Source organism: Haemaphysalis longicornis, unplaced genomic scaffold (assembly GCF_048455015.1).
Source record: "Haemaphysalis longicornis isolate Haplotype H1 unplaced genomic scaffold, Haemaphysalis longicornis Haplotype H1 scaffold_8, whole genome shotgun sequence".
Taxonomy (NCBI): Eukaryota; Metazoa; Arthropoda; class Arachnida; order Ixodida; family Ixodidae; genus Haemaphysalis; species Haemaphysalis longicornis.
This window is the reverse complement of record NW_027526445.1, coordinates 112,177,690-112,203,432: the sequence shown is the minus strand read 5'-3', so window position 1 is coordinate 112,203,432 and position 25,743 is coordinate 112,177,690. Positions and strand designations below refer to the sequence as shown.

At 46.1% G+C, this 25,743-nt stretch overlaps 1 long non-coding RNA gene across 1 annotated transcript; it reads left to right on the top strand.

Moving 5' to 3' along the window:
* Positions 1-2,768: 2,768 nt before the first annotated feature.
* LOC144150162 (uncharacterized) lies at positions 2,769-24,781 on the top strand. Its single transcript, XR_013318442.1, has 4 exons — positions 2,769-2,938; positions 5,993-6,139; positions 18,867-19,123; positions 24,297-24,781. It is a non-coding gene; the product is annotated as an uncharacterized LOC144150162 (long non-coding RNA).
* Positions 24,782-25,743: the final 962 nt, after the last annotated feature.

Here is a 25,743-nt window from a genome sequence, read left to right as displayed (position 1 = left end):
CAGTGCATGGGTAGGTGTCCATAATCGCATGAATGCATGCAGCGCAACACGACGTAAATCCCAAATCGCTGCCGTTGAGTCTGTGAAAATTTCCAGCTTCACCCCACTAGTCACTGTCGATGCAAGCGCCTGCAGACCATCCAGAATGGCAGTAAGTTCTGCTAGCAGGCTAGGTAGAGCACCGAGGGTCTCGTACACGCAGCGTTGATTCAAGGCAGGGTAAGACGGCCACGCCAAGGCTGTGGTGACGATCTTGCAATTTTGCGCAAAACGGGTGCAATGTTGTACCTTCCCTCTTAAGCCGTAGGGGCAATCTCTTGCAAAAAGCAGGAGAAGGGGGAATAAACGTTTAATGGAGCAGTCAATGTTGTTGGGTTGATCGCCAGGTGGGGGGTCCTCTTCAGTCCAGGAATTAAGCCCTGGGCCTTGGCGGCCTGTCTCGCCCGGTCTACCAGATGGTGTTGGTGATCCGGGTTGGAGCTGGTCAAGACCAACTCCCACTGCGAAATCTCGCAAAAAAAAAAAAAAAGAAAACCAGCGGACTGGAGCAGCTGCGCGTGACTGAAAAAAAAAAAAAAAAAACATTTACCATAGCTTTATTTTACGATACTCCACCCGGGTCTGCTGCCGTGATGCACTGAAGCGGAACAGAAGTATTTTTTAACAGAAGCCCAGTGAACGAAGTGGCACGTGCCAGGATGTATGTCCTCAAGATCTTGTTCCTTTTGTCAAGAAAATGAATGCCTCGCTCTGGCGCTTAGGCCTGCTTTAGGCGCTTTCTGTGTTGTATTCCTGTACTCTCTTTCCTTCTTTTCTTTTCGTTTTTGATAACCGTACTTGCGCATGAATAAAGTGCCTCAACGAACGCCGCCGCGTTTTCCAAACAGGGGAGGCATTAATCCGGGCACCCGCCTCGGTGGCTCAGTGGCTAAAGCGCTAACCACATGGAGCGATTTTTCCAGCGACGAGACGAGCGACGCGACTAGGATCCGCAGTCGCCGAACCGAAATCGCTCGCCGAGGTGACAGCGACTGCTCGAGCGACTGAGGATGGCGATTTCAATGTTGCCGCACACACGCGCTTGGTACGCTGGTTGTTTGCAAACATTTTTTGTTCCTCTGTCATAAAAAGCATGACTAAAAAGTATTACGCCTTTCTACCTTGCTTTTTGCACTTCATTGCAGCTCTAAAACTGGTTTGGGTTAGCGATAGCGCACGCTCTTCCTTCTGCGCCTCGTCTCTCGGCTCCAACATGAACGCCGTGAAGAATTCGCTTTCTTGACGTCGTTTTTCCCACACGGGTCTCACCGAGTGTGAGCGGGAGCCTTCTTGCTTCTGCTTCAGCGTGTACACACGCTTTGCCACGCAAAGCTTTCTTTTCCGCTGCACCGCAAACGCCGTCTGCGTGGATTTGCAGTCTTCCCCCCGTTCTCTTTCAAAACCGGAGGTTGCGTGCTTACGTAGGGGCTCTCCTATTGGCTGGTCGCTGAGGCCACTTCCGGGAGGCGAGCGACTGTTTCTGGCGACCCAGAACCATAGAGTTAATACTTCCCAGAACCGAGCGATTCGATGAGCGACTTAGTCCGCGGCGAAAAGTAGTTCGTCGCTAGTCGCGTCGCTCCCCAAGTCGCTTGCAAAATCGCTCCATGTGGTTGGGGCTTAAGGCATTGTGCTGGTGAGCCCAAGGACGCGGGTTCGATTCCCGGCCGCGGCGGCCGCTTTTCTGATCGAGGCGAAAAGCAAAAACGCCCATGTGTACGAGATTTCGGCGCACGTTAAAGATCCCCAGGTGGTCGAAATTAATCCGGAGCCCTCCCCTACGGCGCGCCTCATTGCCTGCGTTGCGTCGGCGCATTAATAAACCCCACAATCAACTATCAGTTAATCGGGGAACCTTAGTCACGGGGATGTGTGCAGTGCCAACCACTCGTATATTTCGTGGTACATTAGTCCTGAAGTGCTTTGAGCTGATAAGCACTGATCAGGGCTATACTTTCTTCAGAAAATCGTACGCCCGTCCGTAACGTAACTAAGGGCCTTCATATTTAATTGGTATAAAGCTGGTCATATTTCTCCTGGAAAATCGACTTCCTAGCTATGCATTCGAGCGTAGTAGTGAAACCGACGTTAACGAATGTAGCAGTTACCACCTGTAATAACAAAAAAAGAAGTATTTTGTGCCTAATAAGTTTTTGTGCCTGCGCTAAGCAGCGCTAGCATTAAACCAAGAGTAAAAACATAGGTATATTAGTCCTTTTTGGTAAGATGACAAGTCATCGCCCCGCTACAAAGGGGAAACAAATAGCAATCATCATCAGCAGCAGCAGCGCAGCTTTCAACATGAGTTTCAACATTGCTGTCTTCTCGCGCCAATATTCCTTTATCCAGGTTTGGCGGCCTGCACCAAGCAGTCATCGTCACACGGCTGGTAGCCAAGCACCTTACGACTTCTTTGGAAAAGTTACGTAACCTGATCCACTACATTCGTCGTGACTTTAGTCTCAAGTTATTCGGCGAGAGCGTAGACTTTCAAAAAACGCGCTTTTGCGCTTAGAAAGCCTTTCAATACCTAATGACAAATAAAAAAAAAATAAGAGCTATATTAACTTCAAACTATGCTGGCCTGACCATAATGTAATGCTGCTAAATTGTAATGGACATTTCTTTTTTGTTCTGAAACACATTTTGAATTTTTAGCGAAATAAATCGAGAAGCGACAAATCCATGCAACGCCACAACAAGCCTATCCGGAAGCCGAGCTGTAGCCGAACGCGCTTGATTTCAGTGCGTGCAGTTGATCGTGCGTTTGGTTAATTTGATCGTGCGCTTGCTTGCGCTGCTTCGTTACCTTTTTCCCACCTTCCTTTAATGTAGTAGTTGACATCGTCATGTTGGGAGCTACTACCGAAGCAAAGATTCCGGCGTCGGGAACATTCAGGTAAAAAAAAAAAAAAAAAAAAAAGCTGGTACCAGCTTGTTTGGCCCGACCGCGCGAAAATCCTCCTCCAAACGAACTGTTCAGTCGTAACTGGTGTTTGAGTTGCAGAAGTGGGCGATTGTTTCTGAGCAATCTGCCCGAAATAGCTGTGTGGGTATAAAAACCACGTCTGCGTACGACGAAACGCCGGGATATGTGCAAGAACCCAAACAAGTAGCGCCGCCGGGAGCAAAACGCAAGCGATGCATATTTGGCGTAAAATACGCCCGGTTGCATTTTCGGTAGTTGAAAGATCCTGAACTAACGGTGCCGAAGATTTCGGTGCACGTTAAAGATCACCAGGTGGTGGGAATGGTCTCTACTACAAGGCAGACGACTGCGTAATACCGGTCTTACAGACCGACGACAAAGTAAACGTGGCCTTCAAGGAACCACAGTCAGCCGAATGCACAAGAGTGATTTTTATTATTTGCAAAGCAACACATGTACTAGTCTTTTGAAGCAAGTTTAGTGGCCTACCATGGCGACTAATTCCGCGCAGTTTAAATGCCGCGCGAGTGAATCATTTGGCGTTACTATACTGTATTAGAATCACCTTTTTGTCCCAAAGGCTGCCCAAAAGTTCGACGACTATCAGCTTAAAAGCCCTTTATGTCTTAACTGCCCGTGCAGCCTAGCTGTCAGACAACCGCAGCTTTTAAACACGACTAGGCTGCTGTGCTTCTGTTGATGACTGGCAGATGAGGCAGCATAAGTTGCATGTGTCATCCGTGTCTCAATCTAGAGCTGCAAATTGCAAGAGATGTCTGACCTAAAAGACTACTTCCCTGTAGTGGCATGAGTTTACTTGCCAGTCCCAGACATTCCACTTGTCCTGTTGTGTATGGCGCAGCCCTTTTTCATTAAAAGAGCCAGACATCAAGCGGTCACTTTTGTCTGGACTAGCTGCAGCTTGATGTGGGACAGTTGGTACAACACGACCGAAAAGGTTTAAAGGCACAACAAAATGCGCACACGGTGAGCTGAAGTTCAACGGAGTGACTGGAGCGAACAGTGCTAGTTTTTTGGAACTGTTTAATTTTGATTTGCAATCAACGGGGATTCAGTTTGATGATTTATTTATTTATTTAATTTTTGTGCAGCGCCACAAGATTTGTATAGGGTCTGAGCTTGCACCCATTTTATCGGACATGTTTCTGAGTGCTTTTGATCAGTGCGGAAGTGCCAGTCGGGGTGATGGCAGCGACTAAACAATTATTAAACATGTGTATGATTTTCTTGTTATTGTGAATGGTGTCGCAGTGGAAAATGCAGGAGGCACTGTGACCAATCTGTTGACTTGTTTAGGGAGTTGTCTGATGCGCTGAAGTTTACAGGTGGGAGATGCCAATCAGAAATGAAATTTGTTTTCTAGATTTGCTGATTGCGATTCAGGACACCCACGTGTGCTGGCAGGATCACCCGCACGCCAGCAATCAACTTATCCTCTTTGACTGGGCACGCTCAAAATTGATAAAAAGAGCCGTAGCTGTCAATTGCCTGACGGCTGCATTGAACCGATCGTGTACAAGCCAAGTACAATCCAGCTTTCACTGTCAGAGTGGACGACTCGACAAAGCAGAGTTTCCTGTCTGGTTTTGTCTGGCATATGTGAGGCACTTTTGCAGGAAGTGAAGCACAAAGGAAAAAATTAAAGGTGTTTCACTCAACGTGAAAGCTGTCAGAAGTGCAGAGCAGTGATTCGCCATAATGGGCTGTAGCACTGTTATAAACCGCCCACTGCTACCACCCTATCATTTCAAATTTCCCACCTTCGCAGTGCCCGCGCGTCCCTGCGTGAAACAGCGCCAGCAGGAGTTCTGTTCTTTTTGTGCTTGCTTTTCCTCCCGCATGTGCGAGCGTTGCACTGCCACTTCTTTTTGCTTACTATAGTAAAAACCAACCCAATGAGCGTTCCTAAAAGAACACGGACGCTGCCAGTTAGTTACGTATATTTTGCCTCAAATGTACCTACAGTTTTCTTTGCTCTAAACAATGGGGAGACGTGTGACCAGCGTCAGCGGTTCACGAGTTTCGAACGCTTATGACTATATAAGCTGCTTGGCTTTCGAAGCCTCTGGGTTTCGCCATTATGACAGCTGCTACGACGTAACGCCGTGTGCCTCTACTTGGGTTCAGCGAGCGAGCTACGACGATGAGGCGAGCCCCCAAAGTGCTCTGCACTTATAAAGGAGGGTGAGCAAGGAAAGATAGACAAGAAGAAGGTTCACGTCATCCCCTACACGCACCGAGTGTCACATGGCATAAAAAATGTAGCGCAATGATATGGTGTGAATGTTGCCTTTAGCACGCGTGGCAAGTTGTCAAAGATTTGCCCGATATTGTGAAAGACAAAGGCCCCACAGTGCACAAAGAAGCATGAGACGCAGACCACTGAGTGCGCAAAGAATGTTTTGTATGTAGTCCCATTCTGCTTCAAAGTTTACATCGGGCAGAACGGTTGCTGTTTTAACAAAAAAGCACGAGAACGCAATTGGGCTGTGAAAAATAAAGCTGGAGGGAACATATCTGACCATTGTAAAAAATGCAAGTGTGTACCAAGGTTAAGGCAAACAAAATTTTTCCACCGAGCTAGTGATGGGCTTGAGCGAAAAATTACGAAACGTTCTTAATCAAAAAAACCGGGCCACAAGTGAATAAGCAATCCATCTAGTATTGCACTTTTAGCAAGCGAGACTGAATTCCTGCATAGCGGACCATAATGCAATGGGTGACGTTATGCGTGAATAACATATGCATGCACTTTTTTCATTCATAAATTTCAGTTGGCAGTGGTACCTCATCGGTCTCGTTTGCTTTCTCCTCATGTCCTCGTTTTGTTGTGCCTTTAAACCTTCTCAGTCATGGCTTTTGTCATTTGGCGCATTCATTGGTTTGAAAATATGTCTGCTTAGAACAGGAAGGTTTGCAAGTTTTTGTGTCAGATGTGTGGTTTTGCTCCGTTTTTGCGACAACCGATCTGACTGTCCATTACATGTCCCCATGCTCTACCAGGTGGTGCATCAGAAGGCAGATGAAGCAGTGAGGCATGTCCAGACGGTACGGATGGAGTCAAGACTCAGGGCGGTCACGTTCGACTGCACGTGCGGCGGCCCCTTGGAAACTAGTCTCAAGGACCGCAGAATTTGACTTTAAGCAAAGGTGAGAACACGGAACTATGCAAATCGCAAGGGCAAAATCAAAGTAAAATATTATAAATCTGAACTGAAAGAGACCATCAAAAAATATTCGTCCAGCATGTCGGATGTTCGACTCCAGCGTTCAAAATGTGTGCAGCTGGTTCGGAGTTCTACAGGGGAGGACGGTGCCAAACCTATTTAGGGGACCCGACTGGGTCTGAAGGACAACTGTTCACCCTCCCTTATTTTCCTTGCACTGGTTTGATGCCTTTTGCTGTGGGCAAAAAAAAAAAAAAAAACTTGAAACACTTGCACAATGTGCAAGTTGACTTGTTACAACTGTAGTTTGGTCTTGTGAGAGACTTCGTTAACAAGCTTAGCAAGCAATTACGCATTGCCATCCAGCCTAATGTATGGTGAAAAAAATTCCCCCGCATTTCCCCGAGGGGGAGAATGTGAAAGTGCGAATGCACGGTTGTCGGCCTGCTTGCGGCGCTTGCGCTCGGCCCCCGCAGCCCACCGCCTCGCCGCCTTCTCTTCCATCGGGTTTGTAGTATCACGTGTACACCACGCAGTTATCAAGCCGCTATAACGCCGCTGAGTCGCCAACGCACGCCGCTGACGACGTAGTTTGAATGCGTTAAAGATATAAGGCGCGTCCTAACACTGATATCAGCGTCGCGTCTGTGGCTTGGTCGGTAGAGCGTCGCGCTGCGGCCGCAAAGTCCTCGGATCGAAACCTGGCGCCGGATGCTGTTTCTTTTTTAAATATAGAGGAGCACTGCGGACGCCGCCGCCGCCGCCGCCGCCGGCGGTGGATGGTTTGGGGTCGCTTATAAAGTGCATTCGCACTTAAAAACCATACACACTGAAAACAGAGAAAGGCACTCATTTACATCGCAAACAAATGGGTGGGAAGTGGGAGGGAGAAACGCCATCTTCAGAAGGCTTGACAGTCAGCTGCATGCCGTGGCCTGCCAGCGGTAGCCATATCCGAAAAATTCAAAATGACGAATGACACGATGTTTTGCCTCTTGCCGCTGTTTTAGTGAACTTCGTCTTTCTCAGAATTTCGCCACCAAGAGTGCACAAAAAATCGTATTATTTCGAAGTTCAGCTACGTTTCCGCGTCAAAACTCTCTGGTGCTGAGAGTTTCGTTGGTTTCATTTGGTGCTCATCACCGTTCAAGAGTAGGCAGATTTAAGGCGTTCAGGCGAATGAGTTGTGCGGAACTCCTCAAACCAAAAATGACATCAGAGCGAATGGCATTAGATTGTTGCGGGTAGCAGAGAATTAATGGCATTAAAACTTAAAGCTTAAGCACTTAATGTTATTTTTCGTGTACGTGTGGCATGGTCATAAAGCTTCTTTCCACACGTGCTTCCACAGTGTTCGCCGATGCTTGGCCCGTCGTTACATCAAAGCGTGGGACACATAAGTGGTGACTCCCATTGGGTGGGGCCTTTGTAATTCAGTCACATGGGCAATATGGATTTGCCTTCCAAACCGGTTTGGCCTTCCAAGCCCAAACTTCAAATGGTCGTAACTTCTGCCACAGACCAGATAGAATGATACTGGTAGCCTTATTGCACTCCTTGATTCATGCACAGTTCACTGGTGACTTGTTCAGCTGCATTACTCCAGCAGTTTTTTTTTACAAAGCTGTCAAAAAACCCGAATAAATTTGAACGCAGTCATTTTACACAAAAACAAATTTTATACCCACAATCACAATGAAAAACTACAAAAGTCCTCCAATATTTATTATCATAACTGTAAAAATAAAAAAATAAACATTTTTGGTTTAAGAGTTATACTGCGATATGGACGACTCACCATCAGTGGCAACCCAGCTACGGGGTGAGGTAGGAAGGCTTGGGAGCAGCGAATGCATTCAAGTAGTGCAGCGTGTGGAAGCCTCTCTCCAGCGGTGGCTGTTGTTAGAAGAGGAACTTACAGATAGCGCCACGTGGAGCGTGGAGGCAACAGAAACCACGCAAAGACAGCCCCCAAAAAGCGGTTCCACCAGCTCCCCCCTTCGACAGGGCAGGAATGAACTTTATGAGGACAATGCATGTAGTTTCAATAGCACCCTGTCTGCAACTTGTCTTGGGCTTTTCCTTTAGCCATGCAGCTGTACTTACTTAGTAAGCCCAGTTAATCACCCCGTACACCCAAAGTCAAGTGAGGCGATTTTTTTTCTCGAAATCAGCCAGATCCAGGAACTGAAACTGAGTCGGATATAAAACTGCAGTGACAAGAAAAACTCGCCAACTTTCTCCCTAAAAAAGAAGTGCCAAGAAGATATTTGAAATAACACCCTGAAAACATGTGCGAAGATCATAGTTCGTATCGAAAATGACCCAGATCCTGCTGTTGAATTCACGGATCGAAATATACACTTGCCCAATGGGATTTCGCTTTTGGCTTGGCTGTTCGGACTTTTTCATGGGTGTTTTCGGAAGTTTTTGTTTTGCTTTTTGGAGCCGGCCTATAATGAATTCAGACGGCAAGTAGGAGATAGGCAAACATATGTCTCCAGATGTCAATGACGAAGTGAACCGAAAAAGTTAACGAAATGAAACTGAGAGACGTGAAACAATGATTTCATTTCCTCTCACCCGTCCCAACAAAATAACTCTGGTTATATTTATTTTGTTTATTCCCATATTTATCATTTTAGTACTTAACTAAATAGCCGCTGCTTACCCCTACCCACTGATACTACAAACCACTTCATTAAGCTGAAGAAGAAGAAGAAGAAGATATGAGCAGCCTTCTTGTGAAGCATTTTGGAAATTCGTGGCAAAGCATTGAAGAGCTTACTTACTTTGTGAGTGCCTCCAGGCATGCCCAAGAAAATTATCCCATGGAAGAATTCGAAAAGAGCGGCTAATGGTGCCAAGAGGACTCACCTTCTGTCCATGTGTAGTTGTACTGTTCTTGAAGCCTTGTTGCATACTTTTAACTATTATCACGGCAACCGTGAGAATTACCATCAGAAATTTCTCACGGCAGTCGCCTCTCGTTGGCTAAGCACGCTACCCGCAGGTTCTATGGGATAAATATTCCCTATAAAGTCGCACTTGCAGCTGCCTCCGTAGCGCTGTGGTATAGTACTTGGATTCAAACGCGAAGGTGCAGGTTTGAGTCCGACATTGTGATGTTCTTTTTTTTTTTTTTTTTAGCTTTCGCAATTTCTCGGTCATTGTGATTTTTTTAATGCTTTTTTTACTATGATTTTTACTATATCAAGAGATCGTTGCGCAGGACTTCTATAATGGGTTGAATTACGTTTAACATAGATGTGTTCTATGTCGTTGGGCCGGGTTAGATTAGGTTTGTTGCAGTTGGGCTGGATTCGGGTCGGTTACGATGCGTTCGGTCAGGTTACGTTAGGTTCGGTGAGGTTATGTTGTTTTAGGCTACGTCGGGACGTAATATTTTTCAGCAAATTTTAGGCCAGCCAGCTTTTACAGAAACTGCCGTGAGAATTTCCCGTTGGCATGAGATTAGATGCAGCCTATTTTTAATGCCTTTTCCAGCACAACTCAATCGCACCATGCCTAAACGTCAATTTAATTAACGTTTTCACAAGAATGGCATATAAACTTCAGTGTTTCAATTCAATATGAGCCAAATACAAACTTATCACGCCGATATTGCTCAAACTGATGGCCTAATTTTTAATTACTTGTGGCCATGAACTTCCCCTAGCTGACATGCAAAATACATCATATAATGGCTTTGAAGACGTTGCATTTTGGTCCGGTAACAAACATCCGCTTGTTGCCCAAATTCGCGTTAGGTGGATCTGGCTCATTTCAAAAAAAAAAAAAAAAAAAAAGCTCGAAGTGTTCACTCATCCTCATCATCCCGCTTGTGTACATTTCAGGATGAAGGCCTCTCCCTCGCTAATCCAGCCATTCCCTGTCTTGCAAGGCCCTTGTCCCATCTTGACCTCCAATCCCTCCTTCTAGCTAAAGGTCTTTCTCTACTTCTAGCTCCATCTCTTGGCAGCCGCTTGGATACCCTGGCGGTAGTCGGTTCTGTGAATTACATGCCCAGCTCGAGTGCACTTCTCTTCCTCAATTTCAACTACCGCAACTCTACGCGAGTTTGTTCTCTAATACAGAATGCTGAGTGTTCCTCCATCCCTCTTCCCTCCACTGCCCAAGTTTTAATTCAAGGCGCTTAGGCTTCACATTTTTGCCCCATAAGCCATCCCCGCCAGTATGCATTAGCTGTATACCTTTCTTTTTAGTGGTAGATGCCGAATTTCTTTTTCGTCGTTGAAATCGGCAGTGTCAACTCGTTTAATATAATTATATTCATCGACCTCTTCAAGCATATCTTTACCTACACTGAAGATGAGGCTTTCCGCAGTTCTGCTTATTCGAATCATTCATGTGCTCTATTTAAATGATGATGGTTAAGGGGGGACAGGGTCTTAAAACAACTTTTAATTTTCAAGTAAACTTTGTGAAACTCGTTAGCCTTGCTGTTTTTTTTCCCCAGTGATTTCGAATGTGCCATTGTTTTTTTCAGTTGGTCAATTAGTTCTCAAGATAATTAGAGATAATTAGCAATTTTTGGTGAAACAATAGACAAAGCAGTGTTGGTCATAAAATTGTAATTTTCATATTTTCCAACAATATGAACCCTGATGAGTGTAGTGGTAATCAAAGCAGATTTTTGATGCATCGCTTGGAACTAATTTTACTGCTCATTAAACTTTGGTGTTTGAAATGGCCATTCAGAATGGTTCCTTGCCACTGGTGCTACCAAAGTTTAATGAGCTGTAAAATTAGTTCCAAGCGATGCATCAAAAATCTGCTTTGATTACTACACTCATCAGGGTTGATATTGTTGGAAAATATGAAAATTACAATTTTATGACCAACACTGCTTTGTCTATTGTTTCACCGACAATGGCCAATTATCTCTAATTATCTTGGGAACTAATTGACCAGCTGAAAAAGACATGGCATATTTGAAATGAGTGGGAAAAAAGCATCAAGACTGGCAAGTTTCACAAGGTTTACTTCAAATTAAAAGAATTTGTTTAAAGACCACTGTCCCTCCTTAAGTCCAGGTAATCACTCGACATACCCAAAATATACGCATATATAAACCAACAGTGAAACAGACACTGGCAGGGTAATGATAACGGTGATGGTTAAAGTTGTGCTCGCATGTTTTTGTTAGATGCCATAAGGGGGGTGACGAGTTTGCCAAGCGTGACAGCTGGCTCTGAAGTGAAAAGCGACTTACCGAGTTTTTATTAGGCAAGAGTGGAAAGGGTTTATAATGCACCGGACCAGTTCCTATTTTACATGACATGACATGCTTTGTCAATACATGTCTACTGCTCAAGCAATCCAGTCATTCGAGTCATTGTGGCCGGGTAAACTACAGGTTTTACCGCTCTCATTGATCCAATCACCATCTAATTTAATCCAGGCACCAGCCAAATCCAAATGCCATCTAATTTATTCCAGGTGCCGGCGAATTTAATCCAAGTGCCAACCAATTTAATCTGTGCGCCAACCAAATTAGTCCAGCTATCAGAAGGTTGTTCCGGGGCGTTTTGTGTGAAATTAGACGAAGCTTAGCAAACTTCGTTGCACGTTATGTGGTGAAAACGTAATGTTTCTTGATCCATTATGTGAAACATATCTTATGCGCACAGCTTAATGGGCATTTACTAACACCCACAGACCAAGAGAGCGGTCGTTTTTGATCCGCTGGTAATGCATGCTATGAGCTGATTTTCTGCGAGAGCGCGGGCGATGACTCACATCAAGAGCATCGTCTGCTCCTCGTGTAACAATGTCTTCAGAAGTTCCTTTGATCAAAACACATTACTAAAATGCCCTTTGTATTCTGATTTTCAATTAATGAATGCTTTTCTGTTGTGTTACGTATTATTTCAAAATTATAATGTCGTCTGCCCGCGTCAGAAATATCGCCCGCTCACGTCAGAAGTATCCTGTGCTCGCGTAACCAAATGCTGGCAAGTCTGATGGCGTAACAATACGTGAGCAGACGGCACTTCTGACGATCTCGCACACGAGCAGCCCCAACAGTCAGTCAAACAAGACCGCTCTCGTGATCTGCGCATGTTAGTAAATGTTCATTAGGCTGTGCGCATACGATATTTTGCACGTACTGGATCAAGAAAAACCACGCTTTCACCTCACCACGCGCAAAAAAGTCTGCAAGGGTGTGTTCAGATAAGCGCAGCCAAAGTGGTGCCATGACCAATTTTTGTTTCGAGCAAAACTTGTAGGGTGCACAAAATATTGTGTCCTCACCGAGGATCTGACACAATCTCAGCGAGAAGCACCATACTTGGTGAACTAAAAAGAAAAGTATTAGGACGCGACTGGGCAAGGCCACTTCACAGTGTGCCTGGCGTGGCAACTTTGGCGGCCCGTAAAACAAGAAGGAAAATTTTCTGAATCTTCATATTCTCTACACCAAATATTTGCAAACTTTTCTGTTGAATTCAGCAAGCTTGACTGGTTCGTACTCGCAGATCTTCAGGAAACATCATCCGAAAATTAGTCGGAAAAGCAATGTCGTTCAAAAACGGCACTTTTGAAAAAAATTTAATTTACACATTGGCTTAAAATCTGAGCTCTCAATTTTTTTGCCTAGTTTACCAAGGGCAGGTGAACATTTTGTACCCTTTTCATTTCTGTAGAAAGCAAACTTTTCGGAATGCTGCCAAGTCAAGTACACAGAAAAATGAAAATCTCTGAAAAAAAGGCAAACTTTCGACGTGATTTAAAAAAATCTCTTCTCCCAATTTTCTTGAAATTTTCCCAAATTGTGCCTCAATGAATGAATATTCTGAAGTAGTAAAAATGTATTGCATTATTTCTGTTTAAATGTAGAAAAATTAAGTCATACCTATCCGTATATCTGAACGTGAGCCTTTGCACGCTCTCTGTGTGGTGGCGAAGGAAGAAAAGGTATCATATTGCATCGGGACGCCTTTACAGGAGTATGATAGGGCTTCAATTCTAGCCTGTAGATATCATTTCAAAATGTTTTTGACCTTTTTTGTTGGTTTGTTTTGTACTTTTCTCAGAAAAGTGCAAAATAAACGGTACGGAACTGTGCTTCAAGCACACTTCCATACCGTTGCAACTAGCCTACGTTTTGTATTCCTGCTCACAATTTAGTAGTGGCAAATGTGACGGCTCGTTTCTAGAAATATTTGCAGAAGGTTGTAAGCAAACTACTAAAAAAGGTTACGAGGATGAAATTTTACAACAAAGAGCAGCGCTAACTGCGACAGTCCTGCGAGAGGCAACTACAACTTGATACCCAGCGCTGTTATTCTGGGCTCTGTGTGTTTCTATTGTTGCGCCAAGCTATAAACTGTAACGAATCGCCAAAACTAAGTCTTCACACTGTTCGAAAGTAGAGGTGCGCAAGCATCAATTCCGTGATTATTTTTTACAACGATTGTCTTGTGGGCCATCAACTGCTCAACTCGTAAAAGTTTGTTCTTTACACCCAAGTGAGAAACAACACGTTGTTTTTCAGCAGCTTAAGATGTACGGAACGGCTTCAAGAAAATTCTAACGATACCGTGCGAAAGCCCGTACAATCAAGAACTTATAAGGCCAGAAAAATGCTTCGACTAATATGGGGCCGCCACTCGCGCGCTTGGTAAAACGTCAAAATGACCAAGCTCAGATGCTTTGTCATCCGTGGACCTCTCGTGCCCGACCGATGATGGTCTTATCGCAATCCATGAGCTTCCAGTCATTACTGCCTGATCATCGTCGTCCTGTGCCCCTATCAGCTCTGTGGCTCCTGCTTGCAGCCGCCTGAATCACCAGATGGCCAAGCAACCTCCTAGGGGCATCTGCAGTGGACGGCACCTACAGAAGCACTCGAGTTCCGCTGCCTGTCACCGTCGCCTCTGTGAGTGTTCCCGTTTTGTTCTTACTGAACCAGGCAAGGCCTGCCCTGGACAAGGAGCATTTATTACCTCCGAAGGAACATGGCGCCTTTTCCTAGGCAGAAGTTCTGTGCTGACTACTCAAAAAGACACAAACGCAGGATTCAAGTTCAAAGGAACTTCCGTTGTGTGAGAGAAATTGGTGTCGCCGCCGTCAAGAAACTGCTACCCCCGGACACAGCCGCCACGGTGCATGAAGAAGACATGCTTTGTCAGAACTGTTTCCGCCGTTTTAAAGAGGGTACCCGAAGCACGCCAGAGGAATTTCACCTCGCAATTGACAACTTTCAGCCTGGAGAAGTTGTTGTCGCAAACCTAAATGACTTCGTCAGTAGGCGCTTAGTAGTCTCGCCACTAAAGGAACCAAATGCTGTGCGGAAGCGCCTCAGGCTTCCTACGTGAAGAGGAAGCAGGGGGAAATTCATGATGCCGTGGTCACTGAAATCAACATGAACATTCGGGCGGCGTATAATGTCCCAGGCACATCCCTAGTGCCACACGGAAGCTGCAATGACTGTGACAAAAGGCAACATGCGCCACGCACCTTCTTTGAAATGCACCTCCTTTCAGGAGCGGTGCCGCTTGCTGACTTTGCTGCCACCCGCCATGACCGCAAAGGAAGTGCAAAGGGTAATCCCAGAGGTGACTAGGCGCATCATCAAGAAGGCAAAAAAACTCTCAGATTCTCAAGGCGTGTGGTCTATCGTGGAGGCCTACAGTGGACACGGAGTGAGTGAAGAAGACATCCGTACAGTGCTCTCTTACTACACCGCTGATGAACTGGACTGCTCAAGGCAAAGCCCTAACAAAAAGGATGTGGTCAGCACTAAGGTTGACGGTGAGCAACAATGGACTTCTAAGTGCTTCATGAAACGGTCCTTGCAAGAAGCTTACCGTATATACAAGCTCGCTCACTCTACCTCCGGAGTTGGGATGACGAAGTTCATTTCACTGTGTCCTAACTGGGTAAAGTGCGCTCCATATTGCCAGGTACGCGTGTGCATATATTGCGCCATCTTTCACCTGGCCCTAGTAGCCCTCCAAAATGCAAGTGGACGTTCGTTTTCAAGCGAAACCGTGCAGGATCTTTACACATGTCCGCAGCCTACAGCCACGTGTTTTCTTGGAGATTGGGAACGCTGCCCGAAAGCGGAAAACTTGACCTTGGACAAGCTCCGTGTTGACTTTGGAGAGGAGGTGGTCATGGCTTCCTGGGAATCTGGCGCCCCTATATACCTCGAAGAACTCCAAAGGTTGACTGAAAAATTGGTGCCACACAACTTCACGGGATGTGTGCAAGCCAGAGCAATACGTGATGCGAAGCAGAACTGCGAAAGGAGCGCGGTAGTGCTACACTTTGAGTTTGCCGAGAACTGGACGATTGTGCTGCCCGACGAAGCACAAGGTCACCACTGGCACAAAAGGCAAATAAGTGTATTCTCTTGTGTTGTAACGTCGAGAAAGATGACGAGGAATTATGCCATCATTTGCGACGACCTTAGTCATGACCATACCTCGGCAAAGTTGGCGCGGCTCACTCAAACTCGCTCACAATTTTTTTTTTTCGAATCACCACTCAGTCAAACTCAGACTCAATACTGAGCAGTACATCTGCGCTCACTCAAACTCAAACTCACAGTGAGCACAAAACTCAGAACTCAGTCAGGCTCAAAACTCAAAATGTAATCAGTACTCAAAATGTACTCAAACTCAAAATGACTCAAAACTCAAAATGGACTCAGAACTCACTCGGTCTCAGGCGTACTAAACTCAGTCAGGCTTACTCACTCAAGCTCAAACTCACCATGCTACACTAGCCTCGCGCTCACTCAAGCTCAGAGTCACGTGTGAGTTTGAGTCCAAATGAGTCTGAGTGAGTGGACTCATACGCGGCAAAATCCAGGTTCCGGTCCCTATAGGGACCGGAACCTGGAGTTTGCCGCGCGACACGAGTCAGTCCGCCGACCTCTGGTAATGACTGTGCATGCGTGCTTGGCCCTCAAGCACTCAAATGAGGCACTCAAATCAAGCAGCATCTCGAAGACAACGCACCATTATTACACCATGCTTACGTATGTAAGTGATGGTGCTGCCGCCCATTTTAAAAACAAATACCAGTTCCATGAGATGCATAGTAGCGAATGTAGGGAGACGAAGGGGATTTTCACCGCAACTGGACATGGCAAAAATGCATGCGACGACGTGGGTGGCCTTGTGAAGCACCAAGCTACGACGCAGAATTCGCGTTCAGCGGCCGATGAAGCCATACAAAGCGCAACATAGTTTGTGGACACGCTTGCCGGAAAAGTGAAACATGTCATCATGATGCATATGGACGACAGCGAACTTGCCACATTCAGAGAGATGAAGAAAGAGGAGTGGAAAAATGTCAAGCCGGTACCCGGCATCCAGTCTTCTCACATGTGGAGGAGTGTGAAACCACATGAAGGAAATTTCAAGTATACAGCACACAACGCGGACTCTGAGTGGCAGCGACGATTTTGACCAGAGGTTGTGGACACTTTCAAGGACCTTTAAAGGACCAAGCGGCACCTTCCTTTTAACATTTATGGATCCTATGTAAAAGTAAAAAGTTTTGTAGGGGTATAAAAGTTTGCCTTTCTTTCCCTTTCTGAGGACACAAATCAGGATTTTAGAAAGCGAATCATTCTATAATTCTCGGCAGCCTGAATGGCGGATAATTGAAAAAGCTTGTCTTTCAAATTAGAAATTGCCATGCAGCAGACAAAATGAAAGTACACCCTGACCACGACGACTGCCTGCCCCACCTAAGTACCTGCAGCATAGCTACTTATTTATTTATTTATTTATTTATTTATTTATTTATTCACTTGTTTGCAATGGGGCTAACTTTATAGTATTTGTGATTAAGCAAGATCAGAAATGTAAAATATGGGTTTCGGACATGAAATTTATGAAAAAAACAGCACATTGTTATTTCCGCAGAAAATTGAACATACAGGAACTCTTGAGTCAGCACGAATACTAAGAAGTTGTTTTATGAATACCGCAATTAACGAGTTGAAATATGGCTAAATATGATTGCACAGTCCAGTTTTTTTTTGTTATTCACGTAATATTTTTTAAAGCTGTAAGAACAGTCCCAATTATTTGCTTGTGTTCATTGTGTGCTGCTATTCTCCTATCGATCGAACAAAAACTCGTGTCGGATATGACTTCATTTTCCTGAGTTACAACAGAAATAATGCAATACATTGTTACTGCTTCAGAATATTCATTCATTGAGGCACAATTTGGGAAAACTTCAAGAAAATTGAGGGACAAGATTTTTTTAAAATCACGTCGAAAGTTTGCCCTTTTTCAGAGATTTTCATTTTTCTGTGTACATGACTTGGCAGCATTTCAAAATGTTTGTTTTCTACAGAAATGAAAATGGTACAAAATGTTCACCTGCCCTTGGCAAACTAGACAAAAAAATTGAGAGCTCAGATTTCAAGCCAATGTGTAAATTAAATTTTTTTCAGAAGTGCCATTTCTGAACGACATTGCTTCTTTTTCGACTAATTTTGGGATGATATTTTCTGAAGATATGTGAGTACGAACAAGTCAATCAAGCTTGCTGAATTCAACAGAAAAGTTTGCAAATATTTGGTGCAGAGAATATGAAGATTCAGAAAATTTTCCTTCTTGTTTTACAGGCCACCAAAGTTGCCACGCCAGGCACACTGCGAAGTGGCCTTGCCCAGTCGCGTCCTACTATTTTTTCTCTTTGTTCACCAAGTATGGTGTTCCTCGCTGAGATAGTGTCAGATCCTCGGTGAGGACACAATATTCTGCGCACGCTAAAAGCTTCGCTCCAAACAAAAAATGGTCATGGCACCACTTTGGCTGTGCTTATCTGAACACACCCCTGAGCAAGAGCAACCTTCTGTCAGTTAATTTGGGTGGTGCGCTGATTAAATTGGTTGGCACTTGGATTAAATTCACTGGCGCCTGGATTAAATTGTATGGTGATCGGACTAAATTGAGTGGGAAAACCTGCAGTATGGGTGAAATGCTTCAAGCACGTTGCCTAAATGACTAGTGATGGCTCGTCACACGTAAACTGAGGCTAAGAGCTACCACTTGCATCAGCCGAACAGCAGAAAAACTGCCCCTAACTGCCCTAAGCTCTGATAAAGTCTGGGTTCGCAACTTGCACCTAGCGTCATCTCAATTCAACACCAGAGCTCTGGTTTTTTTAAGTGCAGAGCACTTTAGGGGCCGGCCTTGCCTTAGCTCCCTCGCTGGACCCAAGTAGAGCCATACGGCGTTCTGTCGTCGCGGCGTAACCCAAAGGCTTCGAAAACCAAGCGGTTTATAAAGTCATAAGCGTTCGAAACTCCTGAAACGCTGGTGCTTGTTCTACACCTCCCCGTTGCTTAGCGCAAAGAAGACTGCAGGTACATTTGAGGCAAAATATATGTAATTAACCGGCAGCGCCCGCATTCATTTAGTTAGGAACACTCGGGTTGGTTTGAATGATAGTGAGCGAGAGAAAGTGGCAGTGCAACGCTGGCACGTGCGGGAGGAAAAGCAAGCACAAAAAGAACAGAACTCCTGCTGGCACTGTTTCAGGCAAAGGCGCGCGGGCACTGCGAAGGCGGGAAATTTGAAATGCATTGGGTGGTAGCAGTGGGCGAATAACGGCGCTACAGCCCATTATGGCGGATCACTGCTCTGCACTTCTGACAGCTTTCGCATTGAGTGGAACGGCTTTGATTTTTTTCCTAAAACATTTTGCAGGTAATCACGGCGTGTGCCATACCTACAGCAATACGTATCATGACTCGTGTGGAGGGAGAGACGTGATCGGTCACTTTGTGTTCAACATTGACTGCACTTACAAGCTGTGGTACTTGGGGCCTCTACTCACCGGTCAACGGGAACACACTGGCTGTGAGCGTGCTGTACAACCCAGTCTGCTCAACGGTGAAGATGCTGCCCCCCTGAGGAGATCTGTGTCTTCCGCAATCGTCGCCTTGGCGATCAGCTCCTGCAAGGTGTGGCCAAGTTTTCTTGTCTCACACTGCTTGGTTTATTTCACCACATTTTATGAGTGTGCCATGTTTGCTGGCTAAGAAACTGCTGCAAACGAGATAACAACAGCGTAAAGAGTTGTCTTATCATCTACTGTCTCGTACCGCTAATTTTAGCAGCACTTGTGAGATCACACAAAATGTACAGCTGGGCTAACAGGGCTGGCATGACTTATATAAGATTTCAGGTTGAAAAACCCGACCGACAAAGTCTGGTTTCAAGAAACCGCACGACGGAAAGAAGGCAGCCGATGAACTACAAAGCTTACCGTGCTGAGTGTCAATAGAACGCAAACAACAGGACCCAAGTGGTGACTGATGTCATTCTGCGGCACCGTGTGGCTAAAAATGATATGGAAATCGTGATGCAAGCTCTTGGCATGACATTCCAGTGCTTATGGGTGACCTGGCTCTGACAATTGCAACTTTTTACAGAAAAGTCCACGGAAGACAGCAGTAGGTTTCTTTGAACACGTCCGAAATTCATGGCAGCCCGGTCTGGCTTTTTTGAAGTTTAGCAGTGATCAATGCTAGGTGTCAAGCATCGGTAAGAGAGAGTGAGAGAACAGTTTTATTTTGGATCCACTTACAATTCGTACTGAGTAGCGCGGTCTCCCAAATCATCGGTTTTGTTATTTCCGTCGATGAAAGAAGCCTTTGTCACTCCTTGTATTGTTCTACGATTCTATTCACACCCTCATCCCACACGTTTTAACATGAAAGTGTTTTATGCCAGGGTCCACCAAGGTCTAACTGACGTCATATCCGTCATGGAAATGACATCGCCAGAAAAACTTCGATTGACGCGGCTGCACCGGGATTCGAGCCACGAACTCTTTCATCGCAACGGGAGGAACGAAACGCGCTCCCGACTGCGCTATGAAAAGACGCGTGAATAGGACGATGAACGCGCCTATATCTGACTGACTAAACAAACTTTATTGAAGAGTAGGAAAATGAAAGAATGGGGTAGGGGATAGAGGGAGTGGAACTTATGGGTGGAACCCTAGGTCCAGGGCCCCAGTGGTTAGTGCGCCTGTCTTCGCTCTCTCCAGCAGGTTGAGTTGGTCTTGTAGAGATGTGCTTGCCAGGTCCGCCTCCCGCGTATCCAGTGTAGTGGGCTGTGTTGAGGTGTTGCTGGTGCCTGTTCCCCATATTATTGGGGAACAGGCGCCATGTGGCGTGGAACAGCGTGGCTGTCTCGCCGCATTTCTTACAGTATTCGTCAAGGTCTCGATTTTGGCGTCGCAGCATATTGGACCATCTGGATTTGTGCATGTACGTATTGGTCTGGATTTTTCGCGAGATTTGCGCTTCCGAGGCCGTGAGGTCTTTGTGTGGATGTTGAAATCGAACCCTCAGCTGCCGGGCTATGCATAGAGTTTCACCATAGGTGGGCGCCGTGTAAGGACGCGTGGTGGTCCCGTCGGCTACGTGCAATGTGAGTGCACATGCAGCTACATTGGCCGCCTTATTCCCTTCCAGTCCTTCATGTCCCGGGGTCCATGAGACATTGCGGAACTTTCCCATTTTTTGTGGCAGTATGTATATGAGCTGTTTCGGTATTCTGCTAGTGGTGATTATAGTCTTACCGCATCTTGGAAGTTCGTTACGATGTTAAGGCTTCTTTGCTCGTTTTCTCCCAGCAAATAGCCCAAAGTATTGCACCCAGTTTGGCTTGTTTGATTGTGGCGTTTCTCTGAAAGAGGCAGTCTAAAATTTCCCCTTCTTTGGTGGTTACCACCGAGACCATCGTAGTGGCATTGTAGCTTGCTTCGACATACGCTCTATTGTCATGATTGTTAAATCTCCACCGGATTAAATCCGTCCTAGCCTTCCTCCTCTCCTTGTTAACATCATCATACGAAGTACCTACAAGGCAGCCCTGAACCTTTCCCGTTTCACCGCAACTGAGAAAATGGATAAACTGGTCCTTTGTAACACCACTGCAGAAATAAGGGATTCCACCCTCTCAGCTCGGAAATAACGTCTGGGGAAGACAAAGACAGGACGAGCCATACTGTGGGCAGTCGGAGATCCACCGGAAAGGGAAATCCTAGAGCAGGAGCACTATCTAGTGCCAGAGCAGCGGAAACACATAAAGACCTTAGCCCTCCCTAGGAGTATTCCCCTTATATCCTTCCTTTCAGATGGTGCCATCTAGAAGAGGTGAAGCGAAGTAGTGCATCATGACGCTAATGTGCGTCGACAGTTGGCACCTCGGTGGCAGCGCCTACGTGTACAAGGGACGCGCAGCATAAGCTGCGGAGAAGCCGGCTTGCGGATGTCGCGCTCGTGGCTCGTGACATGGTCCGCTGCTCTTTTCGCTGCAGCGAACCGTGTGTTCACCAAATGATTCGCTGACAACCAGTTTGGTTTCGTTTGCACGGACAGTTTGCGAGCGCGTGTGGTTTCAGTCAAATTTATACAATGCTCCGGCGCATGCAATCCAGTGTCTAACGTTGATGCGCATAACGGTGCCATTCTGACAAAATATAAATAGCGATGTGCAAGTTCATTGATTGATTGATTGTAGGGTTTAACGCGCCAACGCAACGCAGGTGATGAGGCGCGCCGTAGTGGAGGGCTCCAGATTAATTTTGACCACCTGGGGATCTTTAATGTGCGCCGAATTCTCGTACACACGGGCGATTTTGCTATTCGCCTCCTTCAGAAAAGTGGCCGCCACGGCCGGGAATCGAACCCGCGACCTCATGCTCAGCAGCGCCACGCCTTAATTACTGAGCCACCGTGGCGGGTAATGTGCAAGTTCATATCTGTGCACAGTAAACATTCAACTGCTCCTGTGAAGGCACATTTCACTTTCGTGTTTTACCGGTTCTTAAGGAAGAGAGAACAACCACATTTTTTTTGTTCACTTGTCGAAAGTAAGCTATCACTGTAGTTATTTCTGGCTGCACACTTTTACAAATTGCCTCACTAGCAACATCATGTTTGCGCATGTGCCCTTTGAGTTGTTATTAAGCATTTCAGCTTGAAGTAATTGTAATTCCATGCAGGGTACCATAGCTCTGTCACTGTGCGGAAATTTATCCAGCTGTTGTTGGACTGTGGAGATAATCCAGCTCAGGCATGATATGAGTGTCTGCACATCACGAGTAGGCTGTTCAAATCCCAACTTCTTGAAAGAAAGAGCATCATCGTCAGCTGAGTAAATCACTGAACTTGTCACCCATTCAGTAGCAGAGCACAAACATACCGTTGTCACTGCTGTTGCAGCAACGGTCGGGTCTATTTGTGTTAGATCCACTCTTATACCCGTGCCACACGTACGCGAAAAATGACATTAGGGGTGTAAGGCCTTAAGGCACATTCCCACTGGCGATGCGCCTCGTCGCGCGACGAAAAGCGACGTCGCAAAGCGACGAGCCGGCCGTCGCTTTTCGGCGTTTTGCAACGGCGGAGCCGATCGCTCTCGGTCCGAATTCCCTCGTCGCGCGACGGCCCCGCAAAACCGGTAAGCCAATCATGGCCGCGGAGTAGGCTGACGTAGCTGGAAACGAAACGTTTCTTTACATCCGGTATGCAAACGCTGCGGGCGGGCAGGCGAGGACGAGCCGCCGCCGCCACCGCCGCTGGCTCGCTCGGCCAGGCGGCCAGGCGCTTGGCCTGCTATCGCTGTACTCGCCGGGTCGGGCCGGCAAGCAACTTCCCGTGTGCATCGGTTCTTTGGTCAGTGGCTTCAGCGTTGGCGTGCACTAATCAACGAATAGCGTGGAACTCATCAGTGTAGAGAAGCGTGTATGGATTGTAAAAGCAAGTAATCATCGTATAGAGCTAGGTGGACAGCGAGACGGTAGGTTGACTTGCAGCCTCATCGTTCTATCGGCGACTGGTAAACACGCGTAGAGTTCGGTGGCGTCAGAACTTTGCGCCTGTGAAAAGAAGCGACATTTGTGGGCCGTGATGCGGGTGTTGTGGCGTGAAAGCAAGCGTGTGCATTTCTTCGTGCAATAATATGTTGAAAAGAGCCTTCTTGAGTTTGTTATTTTCTGCTCCTCCCGCAACCCGCAAATGTTTTCGTTGTTGCTCCCGGTTAGTAGCATGTGTTTTAGTTTGATTGCCACCTGCTTTTGTTGCGTAACATCATTTTCTTTGACTGCGAATGGTTGACGCACCAACGAGGTCGTACAAGTCGGGAAGCAGCTGCGCTGAACGCAGTCGCATCATCGCTCATCGCAAGTGCGAACACCACCTCAAGGCCTCATCGTGCGACGCGCGCCGTCGCGCGACGAGACAAATCGCCAGTGGGAATGTGCCTTTAAGATACCGAATGACATTTTTTGGGCGGGCCGTGCTACACACGAAAACGCAAAGGCATTAAGTGCGTTAGGCATGATGGTGATAATGATCAAAAAGAGAAATGCACACATATTTTAGAAGTTTTTAACGTAGAGAAAACTGTCTTACAAGGATTTGAAATGTTTTTGCCAAAGAAAACGTAATGAGAAAAAAAGTTTTCTGAAAAATGGTGTGAGCCGTTTCTAAAAAGCGGCTTCAGCAGCTGCCGTTGTCTGCCAGAGGTAGCCAAATCCGAAAAATTCAAAACAGATGATACATACCAGGCTTTGCCTTTTGCCGCTGTTTTAATGAACTTCGTCTTCTTCGGAACTTCGCCACCGAGAGCACAAAAAACCGTCCTATTCAAAGTTCAGCTACGTTTCCGTGTCAACACTCTGGTGCTGAGAGTTTTATGTTTAAAGCGCAGACGGACGATACAAAAGAAGAGGACAACGTCTGTCTGCGCTTTAAACATGAATCAGATCCAACTAGCTCAACTTTGCATTCTACTGAGAGTTTCGTTGGTTGCATTTGGTGCTCGTCGCGTTTGAGGGTAGGCAGATTTAACACGGCGTTTGTGATGGCAAAGGAGAGTTGTGCGGAACTGCTTAAACCAAAAATGACATTAAAGCGAATGGCATTAGACCTTTGCATGTGGCAGCGAATTAATGGCATTAAGCACTTTTTCATGTACGTGTGGCATGGGTATATAACTCTTTCGTGTGCCCACAATGCTGTTTTTCTTGTTCCCAATGGGGTATCGGACATTGTTTGGCATTGTTACCTCCGACAGACAACCACAATTCTTTTCATTGTTTTTTCTGCACCACTGCAGGTTGAGAATGTCCACACCGTGACAACACTTCAAACGACGTCCTAGGACCAAGGACACAAACTGGCCTCGGTGATCATCACCAAGCACGCTTCGATGTGCCTCCATTGCGATGGCCTGATCAGGCAACTTCAGCAATCCTCAGCCATCGACTGTGGTCGACAATGAATGAATGAAGACAGCCCGGGTGCTGCGCATACTTTCCAAAGTCTAAGAGCTAACGGCAAAACACCTTGACCCCCACTCTACAGTAGACAGCCAGCCACAAGCTGGATTGCATGCAACAGCTGTTCTGCAAGCCAACACCTGCCTCTATATCAGCTAGCCAGTGCATCTACAGGTTCCAAACGCAGTGCTAAGCTCTCTTCTACCATCAAACTGTTCGTTCCTACGAAGTCACCTTGTTATATGCTTTTGTAGGGTGCTACAGTCAACAGTTGGGAGTGCTTACTGTAGGATGCTGGTAAAATATGTCGCCTTGTTTCACAATAAAGGGAAATTTACCTGCTTTTGCGGAATATGCTCGCTGAATCAAACTTTGCCTGTCCAGGCGCTTTCCTTGCACTTTGTCAGGCATGTACATTAAAGGGATATGGACCCAAGTAGGTTCGTTGCATAGTGGCATGTTTGACAAAGGAAGTGAAGAAAACAAGACTTGAGACAGAATTTCTTCACTAACCTCATTGTGTCATTTAAGCCGGGCTTAGCGAGTGCAAGTGAACAGTCTATCCCACACTTGGGCTGTCCTCTTCTCCCGAGTTCATCAACGGCTTCAAAGCTACTGCGGTGCTTTGCTATTTACCTCAATGGGCTTACTGTTTTCTGCATTTAAATTATTGTAAACCACCAATTGTAAAGTCATGTTTGGAGGTTATTCCTGATAACTTCCCGATATGTGAATGGCAACCTCGACGGCACAACCCAGCATCACTCTGCCAAATCAAAATGTTGGCCTGTGAATTGTGGCTCTGCATAAAATGGTAGTTCACGATTTTCAAGGCTTGCCCCCCGGTGGTGACCGTGATGTCGTGAGGACTGCAGACTTCACACCTAGCAACAAAATTTTCACTCTTGTGGATCTCCTGCTCGAGGCATGCTGCTAGAGGCATTTCTTGAGCTGCAATGCAACCTTCTGTAGTGGAGCCCAAGCCATGCTATTTTAAAGAGCCTGCAAAACCCAACTTTTTAAAAAGGAAACGTCAATCTCTGCTGGTTATAGTTGCCCAAAAAAGATCCGGCATATTCAGCGTGGCATGTTTGACTGATGGCTACAGCAAAACGAGAAAAAAAAACTCAGATTAAGAAAAAAAAGGTAGACTTGACCTGGCAACGTAATGGAACGAAATGACAACCCATGAGCCAACAGGATAACAGAACGGCTTCCAAGAAACGGGACAAGTTAGAAGTAGTAGATTGGGTAGTTAACTTGACAGAGGAACGAAATAAGAAA